General features: G+C 40.4%; 1 protein-coding gene across 5 annotated transcripts in view; it reads left to right on the top strand.

Annotated features, from left to right (window-relative positions):
* LYPD6 (LY6/PLAUR domain containing 6) overlaps positions 1–20,445 on the top strand; it is a 121,250-nt gene that overhangs the window by 73,360 nt on the left and 27,445 nt on the right. For 2 of the 5 annotated variants that reach the window (XM_059392813.1, XM_059392811.1), the window contains one exon: positions 15,603–15,657. The exons of 2 other annotated variants lie outside the window; for them this stretch is intronic. The gene's annotated coding sequence lies outside the window, so the exon portion shown is untranslated. Of the gene's footprint in view, positions 1–3,255; positions 3,340–15,602; positions 15,658–20,445 lie in introns of those variants that run through there. One more of the 5 variants, XM_059392814.1, reaches the window with a different exon arrangement.

Genomic DNA, 20,445 nt, shown 5'->3' with positions numbered 1-20,445 from the left:
TTTAGGCGATTGTCCAGCAAGGTCCTCCAGATATCCTCTGGTGCCCAGTAATCCTGAACCCAGCATCCTTGCCTTTCCCCTTTCCTTGCTCAGGTAAGCCTGGACTAAGGGAAGGAAGAGGTCAAATTTGCAAGTTCCCGGTACGTTTCCTACCCCCTCATTTATCACATTATACAGGAAAATAGATGAAGAGAATAAACCTGCCCAAATTTTATCATGTATAAAGAAAAATAAAACCTGATTTAAAAAAAAAAAAAAGAATCAGGAGGAAAAAAGGATTTCCTCTTCCTACTGTGTTACAGACTTACCAAACCATGGTTTCTGTGGCCCGAATTCTTTCAGTTGTTCTATCCCACTTATTTTATTCTCCTTTCCCACTCGTTTCTCTGAGATTTGCACTTTCCATTTGTTCTTGAAATCAGCTAACAGTTAATCTATTCTCTGGCATGAGCATTTCCCCTGGGAGTTTACCATTTGATTGGCCTTTTAATCCAGTTGTTAAAATTCTCCCAGTACTCAGAGACACAGAGCAGCTTCAATTTGTGAGTTTCAAAGTGCTGGCCAGGGTTATTAGGAAAGTGAAGTTCAGATATCTGCTTTGTAGCACTGGACTGGTACTAGGCAATTGATTTGCAGTGTGATTGGGGACTTGAAGGAAAGACGGAAAGAAGTATTTGGAACAATCTTCAGGTTCACTCTAATTTAGGGCTCCATCCATACACCACATCTTACCACATGATGAGAACACAATTTGGACTGGCTGAGTGCAGATGTGCTTAAGTTAGGGACAGGGCCAAGGGTAGCTAGTTTTATCTTTACAATGTGCAGATAGGTCTTCAGCAATCTCAGAATCTATGGCCAAGTCTCCCTGGAACTAGCTGTTGTATTCATGTTTCTTTACAAATTTACATCATTAGAAATAGGATTTAATAAGCAATGGAAACTTGATAGTGTAGATATTCAGTTAAGAAAATTGTATTATACTTTTTGTCTTCTTCCCCAAATTAATTTATATTTTATGCCACTATTCAGAAAAATAAATTTCAGAATGTAAGAGTGAGAAACAGTTTTGAAGTGATTTTATTAAAGCATTTTCTACCAGATATTTATTAATATTTTCTAAATCCTCATTTAGCTTATAAAACTTTAAAATGAAAAGATTTCTCATCCATTAAAATCTTCCAAATAGCAAAGTTATGGTTTAAGATGTTTCTTGAAACACCTTATATACATGTATACATATATACATATATTTGTGTGTGTGTGTGTATAGTTTTACTTATATATATTTTTAAACATATATTTTCAATATATAATTTGTTTAATTACATATGTAATTTATTTTAAATTTAATTTAATTTTTTAAAAAATTTATTTGACAGACAGAGATCACAAGTAGGCAGAGAGGCAGGCAGAGAGAGAGGAAAGGAAGCAGGCTCCCTGCGGAGCAGAGAACCAGATGTGGGGTTCGATCCCAGGAACCTGGGACCCTGACCTGAGCCAAAGGCAGAGGCTTTACCTCACTGAGCCATCCAGGTGCCCCTATTTTTAACTTTAAATATATATAATTTATTTGAAAAAATAATATTTTAAATATATATTTAATATAATAATATAAATATATATTTAAAATATTATATTAAAAATATATATTAATAAAATATATATTTATATTATTATATTAAATATATATTTAAATATATATTTTTTTATATATTTTCTCTTTTATTTTTTGTTTGAAAGATACTAATATTCCTTGAAAGATCAAGATATTTGCCTTTAGTAGAGAATAAATATATCAATAAAATCTCAAACAACAGAACATTGTATCCTCTACATCTCTGTCTCTTCTACTTAATTGTGATTTTTCTCAATGAGAAGGGCTCGATTATTCAGGTCTGAACCTCCAGGCATAGCACAGGGTTTACCCATGTTAAGTCCTCAAATATTCGTAGAGCAAGACAATGAATTAGTTGCCTCTTTGGTGAGGCTAATACAGTCTGCGGTAGCATGAAGTTATGAAATACTCCAGGAATTAAGAGTACAAAATCTAAAATGTACTGGTGAAGTTCCTTCAGAGAGTACTGCAGCTCTTGGAGACATCACTGTGCGCTGAGCCTCCAGCATTCAGACCTACGGGGACCATCCGTAAGGGTGATGGTCGCAGTCGTTCTTGTTTGAAGAGTGGTGGGCAGGAGCCGGCAGGAATAACCATAGCAGTCAGTGGATAGTCTGTGTGTGACCTCCTGTTGGGTTTTGTTTAAATTTTGAATCACTTATAACTTTTAAAATACAGCACTCACAATGAAAATCTGAATTTCAAAGGTTTTTCAGAAACGCAACACATCTTGCCTTATGAGGCCTCATGTCAGCATTCGGCTGGAGCTGAGTAGTGACTGTTCCTTACCAATGGACGCAGTCTGGAGTCGATCACTGTCCAGCAGGAGAGACACTTTGTGGGACGCGTCCCATATGGGATAAATATATGAGGCTCTCCAACTTGGTATAGGATAGGAAGGAAGCTATATTCTGTAGTCAGGCAGATCCCCTTGAACTGGTCATGCAAAACCAGAAGTAGTGAAAACAGGGCCAAGGAGTGTTCCTTATCCTGGCTGCCAAACCTTAGTCCCCTGAGAGAAAGAAAACGGGGAAAGGCAGTCTAGACAAAGAGAGTCGAATAGATTTTCCCAGGTTTGGATGAAGAAAGCAGCATGTTCATTAGTGGTGTCTGTGGAGTGCACAGCGGGCTGGGGGCTTGCTGGGAGCAAGGAGGGGGTGAGCCTAGAGAGATGGTAGAGGCAGATCATGAACACAGTGAAGCAGGTGCAGAGATGGGATTAGATGTGTAAGAGATTTATTACATACCTGTGAGGGGAAGAGAGAGGGACTGGGGAGGCTGGGAGAGTTGGCAGAAGCAGTTGAAAGGCCCATCCCTTGGGAGGGAGGGAGAGAGGGAAAGACGGAGGACCTTAGCCTGTAGTCCATTCCCAGAAAGTTCAGTGAGGAAGATGGGGCACCCTCCAGCCAAAGTCACTTAATGGAGGAGTCTCCTGTATTCCCAGAAAAGGAGCCAGCTTTAGGATCCCTGCCATGCTCATTGGCTAGGAGGAACCTTCTGGAAGTGTGGCCTCAGTATGAACGTGGTGATAGATTTGGGAGTGCAGCTAGGGCTGTAGGTTCATTGTGCTCCCTACAGTCAGAGATTATGAGGTTTATTCTCATGCTGCTACAGTCTGCTTTTCATGCCCCACAGACCTCCTTCTCCATGTAAGTTCAAGGAGGAGCACCCCTCTGGTTCCTGTATGCTGCTTTTCCTGAGAGGAAACTCAGAAGATGAAGGTTGGTTGGACAAGTGATACCCCATCCTCGCTGCAATTGATTTGGGGATTGCAATGGGTGCTTACCCTCTCCCTCCTGCAATATCCATTCTGAGTTTCTCACATCCTTGATTATCTCTTTGGTAGGTCTTCGGTCTTCATGGTTTTCCTAGTGGTGTAACCCAAATCTTCATTCGTGGGGGTTTGGAACCTTGATAATCTTCCCTTTTTCAGACTGGGACTGCTGCATGTGTATTTTCACAGCCACACTGGGGTAAGGGAGTGCCAGGAAGCACCTCTAGGAATCACGTAGGTTTCCTGCATTCCTCTCTGCCTTCATAGTGTAAAAGTAGCCTTGCCTCCTCCTCCTATGTGGTACCAGTTATCCCTGCCAGTATGGCATTCTGTTGGTCTCTGGACACAAAGAGTCCCAGGTGCCCAGGTGTGAGCTGAAACTTGTGGTTTGGTGAGGTCTTGCCATGTCCTTTGATAAAATTGTGCCATTTGGTAAATGAGGACTTTGAAGATCTCAGAGCTCAGAGTTGCAGGGGGCAAAGGTCAGAGAGACTGCTCGCTTGTGCTTTTACCCCTTGGTCTTTGGACTCATGTATTCTTCCTAATCAGAACACAGCATCATATGGAGGACCCTGACCTGATGTATACGCTGCCTCCTGAGGCTGGCACCCCATCCTTTCAAAGTATTGCCTCTGAGCTGGTGCTTCAGCCCTACCTTCAGCATTTGGTGGGACCAGCTCCATAGTCTTGGGCTCCGTGCCACACCCCTTTTCTGGCAAGTGGGTTCTGGTTAGATGCTGGGTTGTGCAGGATTCCATGCGTGTGCATCAGGCATTTCTTAAGGCCTCAGGTGATGGTGCTGGCTGAGGTTCTGGTAGATACAAATGCCTTTATGAATGATTAGATCAAATAGAACCCAGTTTATAACAGGCAGTTCTGAATGCATGATCACTTGCTAGCAGACGCAAGCATTCTGCCTCTAGCAGGTCTCAGCAATATGCCAGGGGCTGTTTTTCAGAAGGGGTGCACTTTTCTTGTACAGATGGCCTTAATGCAAAATCTTGGGGCTTATTTTCTCATTTTCCCACTAGAATACTGTATTTCCTCATATGTACTGATAAAAAAAAAAAAAAATTCAACTATATCCTGCAAGCAGTGAGAACCATTCAAGGTTTCCAACTGTAGAACTATAGGCTCAGATCTCTGTTTTGGAAAATTGTAAGACAGAAGTATTGGAATGAAAAGAGACCGGAGGCAGGCAGACCAGTTTAGAAGCAATGGCAACATTCCAACCAAAAATTAAGGACCTGAACTGAAGCTCTGGCCATAGGCATGATGAAGAAGATGGGACCGATGTGAAAAGTATTTTGTAAGTAGGATCAAAAAACCTGGGAAGATATTACATATCAGAAAAGAAAAATATCCGGAACAATTCTGGGGTTTCAGGACCTGGTGAGTAACAAAAACAAAAAAAGTTCATGTGTTACATTTTTGTTGTTTCCTTTTGGAGTAGAGAGTTCCCAAGCACTCTATTACTGAAAGAAACTTGAACTGTGCTGAGGCGACAGTGTTAATGAGCTACCTTTAATGAGCTGGATCTTAAATTGAACCTCAGTATTAATTTTTCTTGAATCAGTTTCTTTTTCCAAAAATACTAAGATGGAATAAATCAGAAATATATTGAGCCAGAACATCAAATTTTGTTTTCATCTGTTTTCTTTACTCTATAATCCCAGAATGTAGAATACCCAATAAATATTAGACACAGTAAGTATATATTAAATTAATGAATTCTTCCAAATAAACCAGTAATTAATTTGGAGTTTATGACTCTTTCTTTGGCCATATTTAGAGCGTGCATTATTAGTGGGAGATGTTGAATTTGCAGTGTAAATTAAGGTTAGAAAAGATATCTTGTTCACGAGTCTCACATGGTAAAAAGAGATGGGTTGTATTTTCATGGGAAACTCAAATGTTTCCTTATTTTATCTGGACTTGATATTTTTGGCTTAATCAGTCCTGCAGGAGGGAAGGACCAAGAGAGATTCTTTTCTTTCCCTCTTGAGTGAGAGCAGAGAAAAACAAAGGATCCCAGGAAATACTTACATCATAACTTTATGACACAATTCTAGGGAAAGGAAAACCCCACATTCTTTCTGGGCTACGCAGAGGAAGACAAGGTCTTTTCATTTTCTTTTTTTCCTGTGTCTGAGTTTATTCTAAGAAAATAATGGGGAATAGAGCACGTGCTAGAGTAGCAAGGATGCTACCCATGGCATTATTTAGAATACAGAAATCTGGAACCCTATGGAATGAGTAATAATGGGGATTAAAAGTGGGGGATAGCCCATTACAATTACCTACATTTGATTTACAAGGTTAAGATTTTATAGTTCAAGCAAACGGAGTTGGAGACTCTCAACATACAATAGAAGCAGTTTTTTCCTCTAATTCTTTCAAGACTTGCACTATGTTTTACACCTCTATCTGCAGTCTTGCCATTGACTTTAATGACTTGAAAAGAAATCAGTAGATCCAGAGAAGGTCTGAGGGAGAATGGTTGGCAAAGTGAGTCCTGTAAAGCCCCTGGTCTCCCTGTTTGCATCTGTCTCTTCACCCTCTTCCTTCAGTGTCCAGTGTTCCCACACTTCCTATATACTTCTCAAAGTTGAAATGACCACTTCCCCTAAAATGTCACAGTCTTAGGATGTCTGGGATACATTGAGCAAGGCTGCTTCCTTTCAAAGGCATTTCTTCTAGTCGCTCTAACTTCTAAATTACAGATGAGTGTTTGAAACATGATGTATGAATCCAGATGACTGAATTCAAATGTCCACCCCTGTGCTTTCTACCCAGGGGATCTTGGAGCAGTTGACTTATCCCTTCTGTCCCAAACTGGGATTAAAAAATAGTAATAAAAAAATAATAAAGATGGGCAAAACACTTCTGTGCAGTGAAAGAAATAGCACGGGAATGGAGAGTAGAGACTTCTTGTCTGCTTCATGATATTCATAACCCAAAGCTTTAAACCAGTGTTAACTAAGCAAAGTGTATATATCCTGCTGCAATCTAATGTTGAATGCATGTTTAGTGAGAATGTGGCAAGCAAGATTAGAAGAATTTGGACTTTGGCCTCTCTGTTGTTTTGTTTTGTAAAGTACATAGTGCTGATGAGAGAACAACAACAAAAAGTCATACTGACCTCATAAAATAATTGACAGGATCAAATATGAAGCATATAGGATGGGCGCCTGGGTGGCTCCGTCAGTTAAGCATCTGCCTTTGGCTCAGGTCCTGATCCCAGGGTCCTGGGCTCCAGCTCCACGTCAGGTTCATTGCTCAGAGAGTAGTGTGCTTCTCCTTCTGCCCCTCTCCATGGCTCATGCTCTCTCTCTCTCAAATAAATAAATCTTTTAAAAAATCAAAGCATGTAGGATGATCCTTGTCACATATAATAAGCTAACATTTTCAGGCATCCACTAAAAACAAAATAAAGGTAGGGGCAGAGTGATTGTTTGTGGAACTTCTGAAAAATGATGCCTCAGTGTAGTTAGTTTCCTTTTTATCTCCTTTCCCCCCAGCAATGATGAGCAGACTGAGTACCTTCCACAGAAGCAGTTGCATGATGTTTTCTGGCTTGATTTAATTAACACTGATGTGTTGGTATTTAGCTGGGTAATAATTATGCTACGTCTCCCTAGCCCTAATTGGTCCTGGGGTCATAAGTTGGACTGTTCACTGATCATTAATGTAGAACTCCACTATCCAGAACTGTAGCCAATGTTCATGTGTCTATTTAGTTTAAATAGTTAGGTAAAACTGAATTCAGTTCCTCAGTCACCTATGTCCTTTGCTCAATAGCCACATGTGGCTAGTGGCCCCCAGACTGGACAGTGCCAATGTAGAACATCCCGTCATTGCCGAAAGACCTAACTGACAGTGTGGGTTTAGACCCTTATGTTTGCTGTATACATAGAATCATTGCAGCATTTTCATCACTATTGACAGGACTTTTGTGCACACACAGGCTGGCCAGAAACTCCAGATCCTTACAAACATGAAAACAGGAAACCGAGCAACCAGTTGTCCTGTATCAAATCCCAGTCCTTTTAGGATCTTTGGTTCAGTTCCTTTGTCTCTTGTAGGATTATTTTCTATTATATATGCATGTTTTCATTTTCATTTTTGTTTTGTAACTTCTATGAAAAAGACCTGGCAGGAGCCAATGCAACTGCATAAGTTATATGGTTTTGATATTGGAACTATGTTACTGTAACTTTACAAAGTGAAATCAGGATGAATGTATTACTACCTTTCCTGTTTATTCCCAGCGATTCTTTTCTTTTTGCTTTATTCTCAGCCCAGCTTTCCTTCTATGAGTAACATCAGAATGAGTGACTAGACAGTCAGTTAAGATGGAAAATTTGCCAGCTCTAACGGGACGGAGAGGGTCCCTTCTTGATCAAGGCTCGGCTTCACAACTGTAGTCACAGTGGAAATGGCGGTGTGAGGGTCCCGATGAATTGAAGGCATCCTTGTGTGTCAGAGCAGACAAAGAGACCGAGCCACGGGGAGTGTAGTGTTCTAGTTCACATGGCTCTTTGTAGCATACCGAGAGTTCAAGCTCAAGTCTGTAGTCTGCAAAAGCCATTCCCCTCCCAACACTCCATGCTGCCTCTGAAAATGTTGGTCTGTTTCCTTTCTCAAAAATGTATCCTTCTTTCTGGCTACCTGAAGAGTAATAGTTGTAAGCATTTATTTGTCCCCGGAGAGGCCTCAAGACATTTTCTCTTTTGTTGTAAAATTAAGTGTGCAGGTCGGAAAGGTAGAGTGCACTTTACCCTTGAGCCTTTCAAGAGCAACATGGGACAATCACTTCATCAAGAAGATGAAAACCATTTTGGGGAAGTCATTACCAAAGTGGCCAAGAGAAGACTATCAGGTTTGGAGCCAGAGTACTGGAGAAGCCAGCTTGGAAGTTGTGGTCATTTTATAGATCACAGTCCACTCATTTCCTTTCCCGGGTACTCTGAGGAGCCCAGGAAAGATAGAGAGGAGACCTAGTGGAATACATAACATTGATTATTTGGAGCTTCTTACTAGTTCCTTAATTGAATTCTCTGGGGAACTTTCAGCCCAGTTTGCCTATGCCTTAGAAGAATGGAATGCACCTCAGAGCTGTTTCCTTCCACTAGCACTTGAAAAGGTAGGATAAAGCTTTCCAAATACTGCTGCAAATGAGAATCACCAGGAGTGATATTTTGAGCCTCACTACTGAGGTCACACCCCATACCATTGGCCCTGTAATGCGTGAGAGCCATCGTCAGTCGGATCTTAGGATCCCAACTGATACTAATGTATGGCAAATTTGACAATCTTGGCCCTTCTTTGACTCCTTCCTTCTCTCTTCCTCACCCTCTGTCCACCTACCTTCCCCCTGTTTCTCCTCTCTCGAGGTTTGCACCCGGACTCTTGCTCCCCAGGGGGGCCAGGACCTCTCTTCCTCGGAGTCCCACTCAGCAAGGCCCTTCTTCTGCCCCACCCAGAACACACACCAAAGGGCAAGGTGGTCTTCTATGGGTGGTACCTGCAATTCAGCATCCCCATCTTGGTGTCCTTCCAGTGCTCTCTGGCTGACCCAAACCTTTCCTGGGTTTGGCTCTTCCTCCATCACCCCATCCCCAGGTGCTATATGCCTTGTAGGTCTAGGCTTCCCCAAGTGGCGTCTGCTCGCTCCTGGGCACCTGCCAGTTATGTAGAAGATTAAAAATGTGTGCTTTTTTCATTGGTTCATGCCCCAGTTTTCTCATCTGTAAAATGGGGTAATCATAGTGCCTACTTCACAGTGCTGTGCGGGGCGGGGGGGGGGTGGTGTTTCAAGAAAGGACTTAGAGTGTGCTTTGCACATGGTGGGTTGAACCACACAAGACTGCCATTTCTGTAGGTCAAAAATGATCAAACAGTAGTGATTTCATACTGTTCAGCCCTATATTAAGTGCTCAATAAGTGCTAGTCATTACTGTTATTTTTCATTTTATTTCATTAGTATATTTAATTGGAATGTAATTTTATTTATATTTGGTAATTTTGTTTAGCTTTAAAGCTATTATGTGGGTTTTAAACAAGGGAGCTTCGTTTAGTTTTCTGTGTGTATATAAGAAGCATTATAATTATTATAATTAGTATTAATTATTTGAGAGTAGGGATAAATGAGATGCTGTCCATGAGACTTTTTTCTCTTTAAAGGAGAAAGCGTTTTTCAAATTTGGGAAATCCCTATCTTGGGCCTTCCAGATCTGGCTCACTTAATTCACTTGTCCTGTATTATTATCCCCACCTGAGGCTGCTGCTCTGTGTTGGGATCAGCTAGAAAATCTGGCAAGCAACCTGGACTTTTGATTTCTCCCAGTAGAACACAGGATTCCATAAAAGATTCCTTCCTGGACTGGGGAGCAGAAGGTTCTGAGCCAGCATCTTGCCCCCAACTGACTAACCCGTTGCCTTGTTAGGACCCTCGGGGCTTGTTTTGAGAGTTATCTCAGCTAGCAGGCATGTGCTAGGTATGGTTCAAAGTGCCTTAGGTGTATTAACTCCTTTAGTCCTCCTAAAGGCCCTATGGCATAGGCGGTATGATGGCCCCTATTTTGCAGATGAGGAAACTGAGGTGCTGGGATTAAGAAATGGGCCCAAGGTTATGCAACTCTCAATGACAGAGTCAGAATGAGAGCCTGGACTGGCTCCAGAACCTGCGCTCCTCAGTCTTTCCAGGCATGATCTGTTTGCTCTCGCAGTAATCCTAGGAGGTAAGGAAAAGGGTCTGGGATTGCCTGGCCCTGGAGCCGGTACTTAATGCCCTTTCTCCTCGATGAGCTGGGGCCTGACCAGCGCTGCCGGGACTGCTGGGTGTGATCTTGTTGCTTCCTTTATAGTGGTCTCCTCTCCAGTCCAGTGATAAGATAAAGTGGCTTCTTTGGCTCTTCTTAAAATAGTTTTAAAAAACTAACCAAACAAAAAACGGGTGTTATCTGAAGGTTGGTGTTTTCTCTCGGCCTTCATTTCTCCTTTGTCTTAGGGGCGCCCTACCTTCCTTCTCCATTCAAGGGTCCTGCGAGATTTGCTCACAGGTGGTGCTGGAGGGGGTCCCGAGGGACAGAGTTATTTGGTTGGTGGATTGTTTTCTCCAGCTATAATTCCGCTTCCCCAGTTTGGATGTTGGCCTTTGTTAATGTGCTTCTTATCTACTTTTTTTTCTTCCTTTCCATGAAAGTAGAATAACAGCATGTATTTCTGTTTATTAACCTAATGCCTTTTGGAGAAAAGGCAAGAATATTATTACTCATAACAAAAATTGTTTTTGCATTACTGTGGCTAGGGATGGCTGATCCAGGTTTTTAGGGAGGAGCTCTTTAAGGAAATCCTGAAGGAATTAATAATCCTAAAGTGAGGAACAGGGCCTTGGGAGGGGCCCCTACAGTCGGGGACCCTGAAGCTTACCTTTCACTACATAGTACCTCCAGCTCTGGCTGTGATACTTTGGAATTTAAACTTCTCTTGTTTCCCCTAATCCCTCGTATCCCTGTCTTATGACTGGTGTAATTATTTGCTAAGTCATAGGTACCTAGATGTTAATTGGGCCTCTATGAAATGTGATGGGTCCTCCCTGTCTCCACTTCTTCTTTTCTTCCTTCTTCCAGATAAGCTGCCCTGGTTGACAGCAAGAACTGTGGCCCTCAGGTTGGGTTTTTTTGGAAACATCTGGTGACCTCCTTGAGGGCCTGTGTAGGGCTGGTGCAGTCACTGTGCTATCTGCCTCTTCTACCTGGCATCTCACAAGTGTGTGGCCTTAATTGTAAGGGCAGGAGGTCAGCATCGCCCTGAGATCACTCTTGACTAAATGACTCAATGATGTGTCATCTCTCCCTTGCATACAAGGCAAATCGGCCTTTCCTCCCATGTACTTAGCAACCTAAAAAGGATTTTTAAGAATTACATCAATGATTTTAGTTATAGGGTTCAATAATTTGAGCTTCCAGCTGGCACTCTTAATGACAGCATGCATAACAGATAACACTATCTATACCTGCCCTGTAGAGGATGATGAATGAATCAATGAGCTAGTAAGACACAACGACAAGGAGGACAACCGGCCAACAGAGACAGGAAAACTCAGTAATGAAGAAGGGCGAGGAATAGACCAATCTCCTGTTGGCTCTTTCAGTATCAGCAGTCAGGGAGTGGAGTCTTCTGAGATATCTACATTTCCTCATCCACAAGAAGCTACTCAGTATTTTGTCTCTAAGAACGCAGTTAATTTAAATGCAAGAATAAAAAGTTTCTATTATCAAGGAAAATGTTCTTTTATTAATAACTCCTACATCTTTTTCTGCCTGGATGAATACTACTACATGAAATCTTATTATATTCTGTTTTGCTACAATAATAGACTTCTTTAATAACCATTATTTATGGGGGCTTGTAAATGAAGATGGTGCACTACAAAGGAAGAATTCACACCCCAGTGATACTGAGTCAGGAGGTCATCTGAAACATTCCTCTGCCTTCACAACCCAGGGTGAAGAAGTAGTCAAGTTATAGTTTAGACCAGGAGTTTTCACAGACTCCTGTACTCTTTCATCAAAATGAAACTGTAATGGTCTTTGCACTCTGATGTGTGTAGCTCAAGGTATTGGTTGATCAGAAATTTGGAGGTGAGTGCATGGACAGATTTGTTTTGGGAAACATATTCTTCATTACATGAGAAATATCAGTTAAGATTTAGTACTTAGCTAATAAGGAACCCAGTGATTTGAAAAATGATAGCCGTAGAATTTTTAACTAAGCCACTGTTTTGATGTTAGCTATTTGATCTTAATTTTTCATTTTTTCTCTCACGAAGAGAGAGTACAGGCTGGCTTTCCAACCCTGTAAGAAATTTGGAATGGGATCTCCATACCTATAAAACTAGTAACTACAGTTTTCTTGAACTTGAGTTATAAATGGCTAACTGGAAACAACTTGAGGCCTTTGGACAAAAACTTGGTTAGGATTCTTGAAACCATGAGCAAAACCCTACTCCATGCAAAATAAGAAATAATATTTAATGTGAATTGGTTCTTCTCAGTCCTGGGTGAGAATCAAGATTAGGTGGAGTGATTGTTAATAAGTTGGAAATGGGAATTAATAATAATATGTTCAAACATTTTGAACTTCCAGTTCTTTTGGAAGGTCTCTAGGATGATAATTCCTAGAAAAAATAAAATGAAAATACGACCTTCTTAATCCTATGGAATCATTTAATAAAAGACACTGAAGCAAAAATTTCTCCAAGCCACCACTCCCTTCCAGGTAAATAAAAATGGCAGGCTGGAACTGGAATGTACCTAGTGTTCCATTCCAGCCTGAGTTCTTTGACTCCATCCCCTTGTGGGTCTTTGTACTTCAGAAAGCCTTCTCATCAGTTCTCTAGAAACTTCAAATTGATTGAGGAAGCAAACAAGCAAGTAGCCAACAAGCAGAAGAGAGTTAATATAACATCTTTTAGAAATGGGAATATACTGCTGGGCATACTTGGCCAGACATCATTAATCCTTCAGGAATTGAAGCCTTTTTGATGCAATTGACCTTTAAATCAGATTGGGAAAGGTACAAAGGCAGCTTTTCCCTTTAACTCTAGCCTTGTCAAGGGGTTCCAGAAAAAGAAATACACATTTTTTTAAAGCATTGATTTTTATGCAAGTAGATCCTCAATTCATATTGGAATATGATCATGTAACTCCCTATAACTTATGGAAATGCAACATCAGTGTCTAAGAAGTCTAAAAGAGGTAATCTCTGAGTAGTTCTCCATTACTGATATCTTTTAAAACCTTTTTTTTTTTTTTTTTCAAGTAGGTTCCACACCCACCATGGAGCCCAGCACAGGGCTTGGACTCATGACCCTGATCTCAAGACCTGTGCTGAGATCAAGAGTCAGATGCTTAACCAACTGCCCCTATTATTAATATTTTTAAAAGCTAGCTCTAACCTTTTTTTGATAAGCCTTAAAGAAGTATTAATGTCGGGGCACCTGGGTGGCTCAGTGGGTTAAGCCGCTGCCTTCGGCTCAGGTCATGATCTCAGGGCCCTGGGATCGAGTCCCGCATCGGGCTCTCTGCTCAGCAGGAGCCTGCTTCCTCCTCTCTCTCTCTCTGCCTGCCTCTCTGCCTACTTGTGATCTCTCTCTGTAAAATAAATAAATAAAATCTTTTTAAAAAAAAGAAGTATTAATGTCAAAAGCATATATGTGTTACAAAGAGAAATTTACGCTGGTGACTGGCCCCTTTTAGAAGACTCTTGAACTGGACAGAACTCCTGGTTGCAAGGGGCAGGAAGCCACCTCAGACTAACTTGGGCAAAAATGTTTATTGGAGGTGCCTTATGTTTTGATCTGTAAAGTTGTAATGGCATGGCATTCTAGTTTTAGAGAAGGGAATCCTGTCAACAGGAACTTTCCCCACCTTCTGGCATTTGCAGAAATACTCATTTTGGCATCATTAGCTTCATTTTGCACTTTCAGTTTAATGAGGTTTCTAGAAGTTAGTATTGTTAATTGTAGGGACTTCTGTGTGATTTTGCTGGGCCAGCATTCAGTTCTCCTTCACATGACAGTAGTACCTAGATTTTCCTTTGGGAAACCAATACATCCCCTATTCTCAAACCATGTGATTTACATGAACTTGACACTATGTGTTTGTCCAAGAGACATGCTAATGACCCAGCTCTGGCCAGTTGGAATGCCACATTCCAGCGCATTCCAAGCATTTGGCCAGTTGTGGTCCAAGGATGGAACACCTTTTTTTTCCCCCCGCTGAAACTGTTGGGAAACAGTCTGGGAATGCTTCTGAAGCTGCTGGTGGCCACAGTGTGGGAAGACCTGAATGAAAATAAAGGCAAATGAGAGGAGTAGAGTTGAGGGCTAGAAGTTCCTGAAAAGAGGATTTAAAGTCCAGTCCAAGCTGGACTGTCAGATGAGGCAGTAAAATTCTTTCCCTTTTCCCCTTACCCCTATTTTGGTTACAGTCTGTTTGATTTGGATTTCTGTACCTTGCAACCAATGTGAAAAATGGCATCATCTTCATGAGTGGTGTTATAATTCCTAGTGAGCTCTCCTGCACCAGTCCCTCATATTCCGGATGTCTATTGCTACATAACAGATCACCACAAAATGTAGTAGCATGAAGTAGTTATGATTTTATTGATCTCTCATTGTTTATGTGGGTCCAGAATTGGGAAGGGCTTGGTTAGGCAGATCTCACTTGGAGTCTCCATGCAGTTGTAACCAGACCGTGGGCTGAAGCTGGAAGGGAGCAGGCAGTGGGGCGGGAGGAGCCGGGGGCTAGCAGCACAGCACTGTCTCTTCATGAAGTCTGGGGAGCTCTGTGTCCACTACTTGGGCTTCCTCACTCAAAGTACTCAGATTGCTTACATGGCTGAGTGTTCCAAAACACTGGGTATAAGTTGAAGTACCTCCTATAACCGAGCTTTAAAAGCCACAGGTGTTATTTACACCATACTCTGCTCAGCTGGGGAGACCCAGTGAGACCCTACCTCTCAATGGAGACATGTTAACGAATTTGCAGACATGTTTATAAACCACCACCATGTTATAAGCAATTCTCACATTGTGAGAAGTTACTATAATCGGAATGATGTGTGTAAGTAGTCTTAGTTTTGTGAAGACATGTCTTTAATTTGTACCTTTGGGAGCTAGATTAACTTTCTCAAGTTATTAAGGTGCCACTAAGCCTAGATTATACATATTTAAAATTAAGTCAAGATTTCTTGTGATTTCAGGCTTCAGAATTTCATTTTGTTCCCATATTAGGCACTTCAAACTTCAAAATGAATAGCATTGGAAAATACTTAGATTTGTGTTAATTCTCTACTTCATCATTGTATATTGATTTAGTACTGAGGTGTGGTCATTTTGTAACTGGTAACCTCAGTCATTGTGGCCTCCAGAAGTGCTTAATTGTCTTAGTGACCAGTTTAAGGAGTTGGGAGTATCTTATTTTATGCACTCTATATGAAATAGCAATTGGGGTGTGGATTTGTAAAACCTGACCTGGGTTATGGGTTGATCACTTTGCCTCCCTGACCAGTATTAGAAATCCTCCTCTATGCCAAGTGTTACCATGGAGTAAAAAATCAGAATACAACTCTTTTCAACTTTCTCCCAAGTGGAAGAAGTCAAATAGATCTCAAACTAATTTTTTTTTTTTTCTGTTTCAGAATGTAGCAAGTAATCCTTTGGAATAAAACCGGCAGTTGAGTAACTCATGCAAAGGTAATTTAGAGCACAAATTAAATCTGTCAGAGTGGTATTAGATTTGCAAAAGCTCATAAATAACAAATGAAAGGTCACAGAGCTGTGAAAATGAGAGTGTACTTCTTCATAAAGAGAACTGTAGTCAGGGATGGGATCCTCAGTGCGTATTCAAATAGCGGCACATAAAATGGAAACGCAACATCTTTTCTAAATGTCTAGGACAGTCCAAAGGCACAGTGGACTCCAGAGAAAAGTGTCAAAGTCTTAGAAAAGACCCTTCATATTATCCAAGCATGTCCAGCATCATATCTGGGAGGCTTAGGGATTAAAGCTCCATTGCCTGCTGAGAATCTGTACAGGAAAAATACATCCCTGTCAGGAGAGCCTGTATTTCAGTAATGGTTAGACTAATTGTGAATGCATGTACTCATCTTTCATATTTTAGTTCCTAGAATATACTAATAGAGTGAGTAGTTTTTCATGATTTATTATAAGAATGTAAGCAATTGGTGGTGATATTAATAAATAGTTTTGCCCATTCTGTTTTTCTTATGGGAAAGAGAGGTGGGAAATATAGCCCTGGCTACTATAAAGTAAACAAACTCTTTTACAGTGCATTGTTTGCAGAATTTTATTTATTTATTTATTTATTTAGTGCTATGTTGGGCCTGACTTGTACAAGGGAAACAAAATCTAGATTTATAAAAAGCAATGTGTGGGCTGCATCAAAATTAAAATTTTTTTATGTTGAAGGGCACCATCAACAAAGTGAAAAGTCAACACAGAGAAAGGGAGAAGATATTTGCAAATCATTTATCTGAAAAGTATCCAGAATCCATAATATAGAAAGAACTCTTATAACTCAACAATAAAAAGACAGTAACCCATTAAAAAATGAGCAAAGAGTTTGAATTGATGTCACTCCCAAGAAGATCTACAAATGGCCAGTAAATACATGAAAAGATGTTCAGCATCATATCACTTGGGAAATGCAAAACAAAATCATAATGAGATACCACTTCATGCTCACTCAGGTATAATTCAAAAAATTAATCAAAATAAGGATTGGTAAGGATGTGGAGAAATTGGAACACTGGTATTTTACCAATGAGAATGTACTGTGGTGCAGCTACAGTGGAAAACTTTGGCAGTTCCTCAAAAAGTTAAACTCAGAGTTACCCTGAAGCCCAGCAATCCCACTCTTAGGTATATACCCAAGAAAACTGAAGACCTATGTTCACACAAAAGTTGAACATGAATGTTCCAGCAGCATTAATCCCAGTAGTCAAAAAGTGGAAGCCACCCAAATGTTCATCAGCCAATGAATGAATAAAGAAATGTGTTATATCCGTATCATGAAGTGTTACTCAGCTGCAAAAAGGAAAGCTGTACCCATCCATGCTACCCCATGGATGACTCTTAAAAATGTTATACCAACTGAAAGAAGCCAGACACAGGAGGCAATATGTTGTATGGTTCTGTTGACACAAAATATTCCCAATAGACAAATCCATAGAGACAGGAAGTAGATCAGTGGTTGCAGGTGTTAGGGAGAGAAGGGTATTGGGAATGGCTGCTAATTGTGCAAGAGTTCTGGAGGAGTGCTGGAGAAGTTCTGGACAAGGGGCTGGGTTATTTTTGAGCCTACAAGTGAAGCAAAAAGAGGAACTTTAAAATTATCAGGAATCCTGGACGCCTGGGTGGCTCAGTGGGTTAAGCCTCTGCCTTCAGCTCAGGTCATGATCTCAGGGTTCTGGGATCAAGCCCCCCATTGGGCTCTCTGCTTGGCAGGAAGCCCGCTTCCGCCCCCCCACCCCCGCTCTGCCTGCCTCTCTGCCTACTTGTGATCTGTCAAATAAATAAATAAATAAATAATCTTAAAAAGAAATTATCAGAAATCCTAAACCACTTTGGTGTCTACCCTTTCAGTCCTTCTTCTAACTATATATAAGCCTAGGAAATACATATTTCCTTTTTTCTTTTCTTTTTTTTTCATATTTCCTTTTTTCTAAAGAAGAAACAATTTCATGAGTAAAATGTGTTGGAGTCTTATAGTTTTAGCTACTTTAAGAATTCAGAAATTGTCCATTAAACACATGTGTGAGGAAACATTTACGGAGACATGTGGCTTCAGAGGGATATAAGATGCTGTGCTCATGACCTGTGCTCTCTCGACATCTTCATAAGTAAAATCTAACGGATTTTGTAAATCCGTTATGTAAATAGTATGTGGATATATAAAGGTAATGGAGATGGAGCACAGGCCTTCCAGGATAGGTTTTGGGTGACATGGACAGAGTGTGGATGGGCATTAGCCATCCATTTGCTTCATTGCCTAAGGATGGCAGGAAGTCACCCAGGTCTGCAGGAGCCTCTGCAACATGAAAATGGCAGTGGCAGGAGATACCCTAGCCCTGTGCCCTCCTGATTTACCCCTGCCTGGCTAGTCATGGGCCGGCTGTTGGGGTCAAAATGTGTGGATTTCCAGTAGTTCTAGATATTGTTATATTTTTTCTGATTTAAGGAAAGGGAGCTGTGTGTTGGACCTGAATTCATGGCACCATATTCACTTTCACTTAGAACACATTTACATCATAGTTACCCTGACTTAGAAAACTATATTGACTCTAAAACTATTTTTTGAACAAAATGATAGTAGTAAAAATATTGGGAAATATTACACAGTATTTTCTATGTGACAGACACTGTTCTTAGTGCTTCACTCTGTTACCTCACATCATTCTCATAATAAACTTTGAGATGGGAAGTATTATGATCCTCTTTTGCAGATGAGAAAACTGAGGCACAGAATGGTTAAGTAACTGGCTCAAGTTTGCATAACAAAAAAGTATTGGAGCAAGGTTTCAAATCCAGGCATCTAGCCATTATCTCTGTACATTACTTACATATAGTAGTACACACGTGCTATTCAATGAAGGCTGGGTTTGTTTAATTTCAGGGGACATGAAATAACATGTACTGCTTAGTGCAAGTACCGTGCAGAGGGAGCTCTTTTGATTGGTAATTGGAAGAAATACGGTGGTTCACAGAGGCTTTGATAAAAGCATGCCCCTTGGATTGTTTGGTGCATGGAAAGTATTGGTGCTGACACTGAATTTCACATTACAAAGAACTTAGTTGACAGCTAGTTGATATTTAATGTTAGGTTGTATCAAAAGAAAACCAGATGGCTTTTCTCACCATCCCTCACACCCTGGGCAGGGCTGCAGACTGTGAGGGGCTGGGGGCTGCGGAAGCAGGGGAGAGTCCTTCCTCAGCTGTGTGTAAAACATAGCACCACTGCATTCACTGAAGATGAGATTATGTTTCTCTCTGTCCCCTGGCAAATGAAAAATATCTTTAACATTGGTCTGTTTCCTCATCATATTTTTTAAACAAGTGCCTAGTACAGTGCCTGGCAGTTGCACTTGTTAAGGGAACAAGCAGCTCATTCCCTTCTCGAATGCACATTTGCCTGGGGAACCAAATGTAAACAGAAGATGGGGAGTGAGCGTGAAATTGGCCAGGCTGGCATCAGCAAGCTGCTACCGGGTGATAAGAATTCCACTCTTATTTCCTAATAGTTTGTCTATTTTAAAAAAATAATGAATGCATCAGTCTATCTGGAGTTAATTGCAGTGTATTGTACATTGGTTTTGCTTAATCTTTCCAGTTTTTAATTAAGTAATCAGAATAGTATTCAGTTAATATTTTCCTGTTCTATAATTTTGAAAAATTATTTATATCGTGTCAATATTTGTGCATATTTCTGAGCTCCTTAGAGTGTTCTATCTTCTGTATTCATTTATATACTTTCTATCCTGCTGTCCTAAATATTAATTAATATCTGATCCATTCATATTGATTTTCTCTATTGATTTTGTTTTGTAATCTATTTACTCTTGATCTATTTATTTTGAAAATAATTTTATAATTATAAATTAATCACATTAATCTATAAAATTAAATATACTATTAATTAACTAATAATTATAAAATTATTTTGCCATGATTTTTAAAAATATCATTGAATATTCATATTAAAATTTGTAAACAAAATGTCCAACTGGAGTTTTTTTCTGCCAGTTTAAAATAAAGTGACAATCTAATGTGACCCCTTGTGTGGGCAATAGAATGATGGTATTTTCAAAAGAGTAGAACATGAGGAACAGATTCTATGGGAAAGCAGTAAGATGGCAAGCAAATAGCACGTATAAATTAAGATATATATCCACATTCTTAGTGAGCTGGACAGTTCAACCGTAGTAAAAGATTTTATTGCTCTGAATTTTAATTGAAAAGGAGAGAACCAGAATGAAGGGAACAATGATGATTGGTTAGTGCTACCGTGATACTTTTACCTCATTTTATCAGTTTAAGTTGATACACTTTGAATCAGTCTTTGGAAGAACAGAGTAACACCGAGCATTTACAAAGGTGGATTCAGTGGCCAGACTGTCTTGGTTTGAACCAGGTCCTCTCCTTATTTGCTGGACTTCAGTTTACTCAAATGGGGTGGTAATAGTGCTACCTCATAGGGTTGCTGGGGGAATTAATTGACATGTGGAAAGGGCTTCAGCAGCACCCAGCCAATTCTGTTAGTTATGTAAAGGAGATTTTGAACTGCAAAGATCCTTTTTCTTTCGGGAGAGGCTAAGTTACCTACATTCATTTCTTTCTTTCTTCCTCCTTCCCTCCCCTCCCCACCTCTCCCCTCTCCTCCCCTCCCCTCCCTTTCCCGTTCCTCCCTTCCTCTTTCTTTCTTTCTTTCTTTCTTTCTTTCTTTCTTTCTTTCTTTCTTTCTTT

The sequence above is a fragment of the Mustela nigripes genome, chromosome 3 (assembly GCF_022355385.1).
Source record: "Mustela nigripes isolate SB6536 chromosome 3, MUSNIG.SB6536, whole genome shotgun sequence".
Lineage (NCBI taxonomy): Eukaryota > Metazoa > Chordata > Mammalia > Carnivora > Mustelidae > Mustela > Mustela nigripes.
This window is presented reverse-complemented; position numbering and strand designations above follow the sequence as displayed.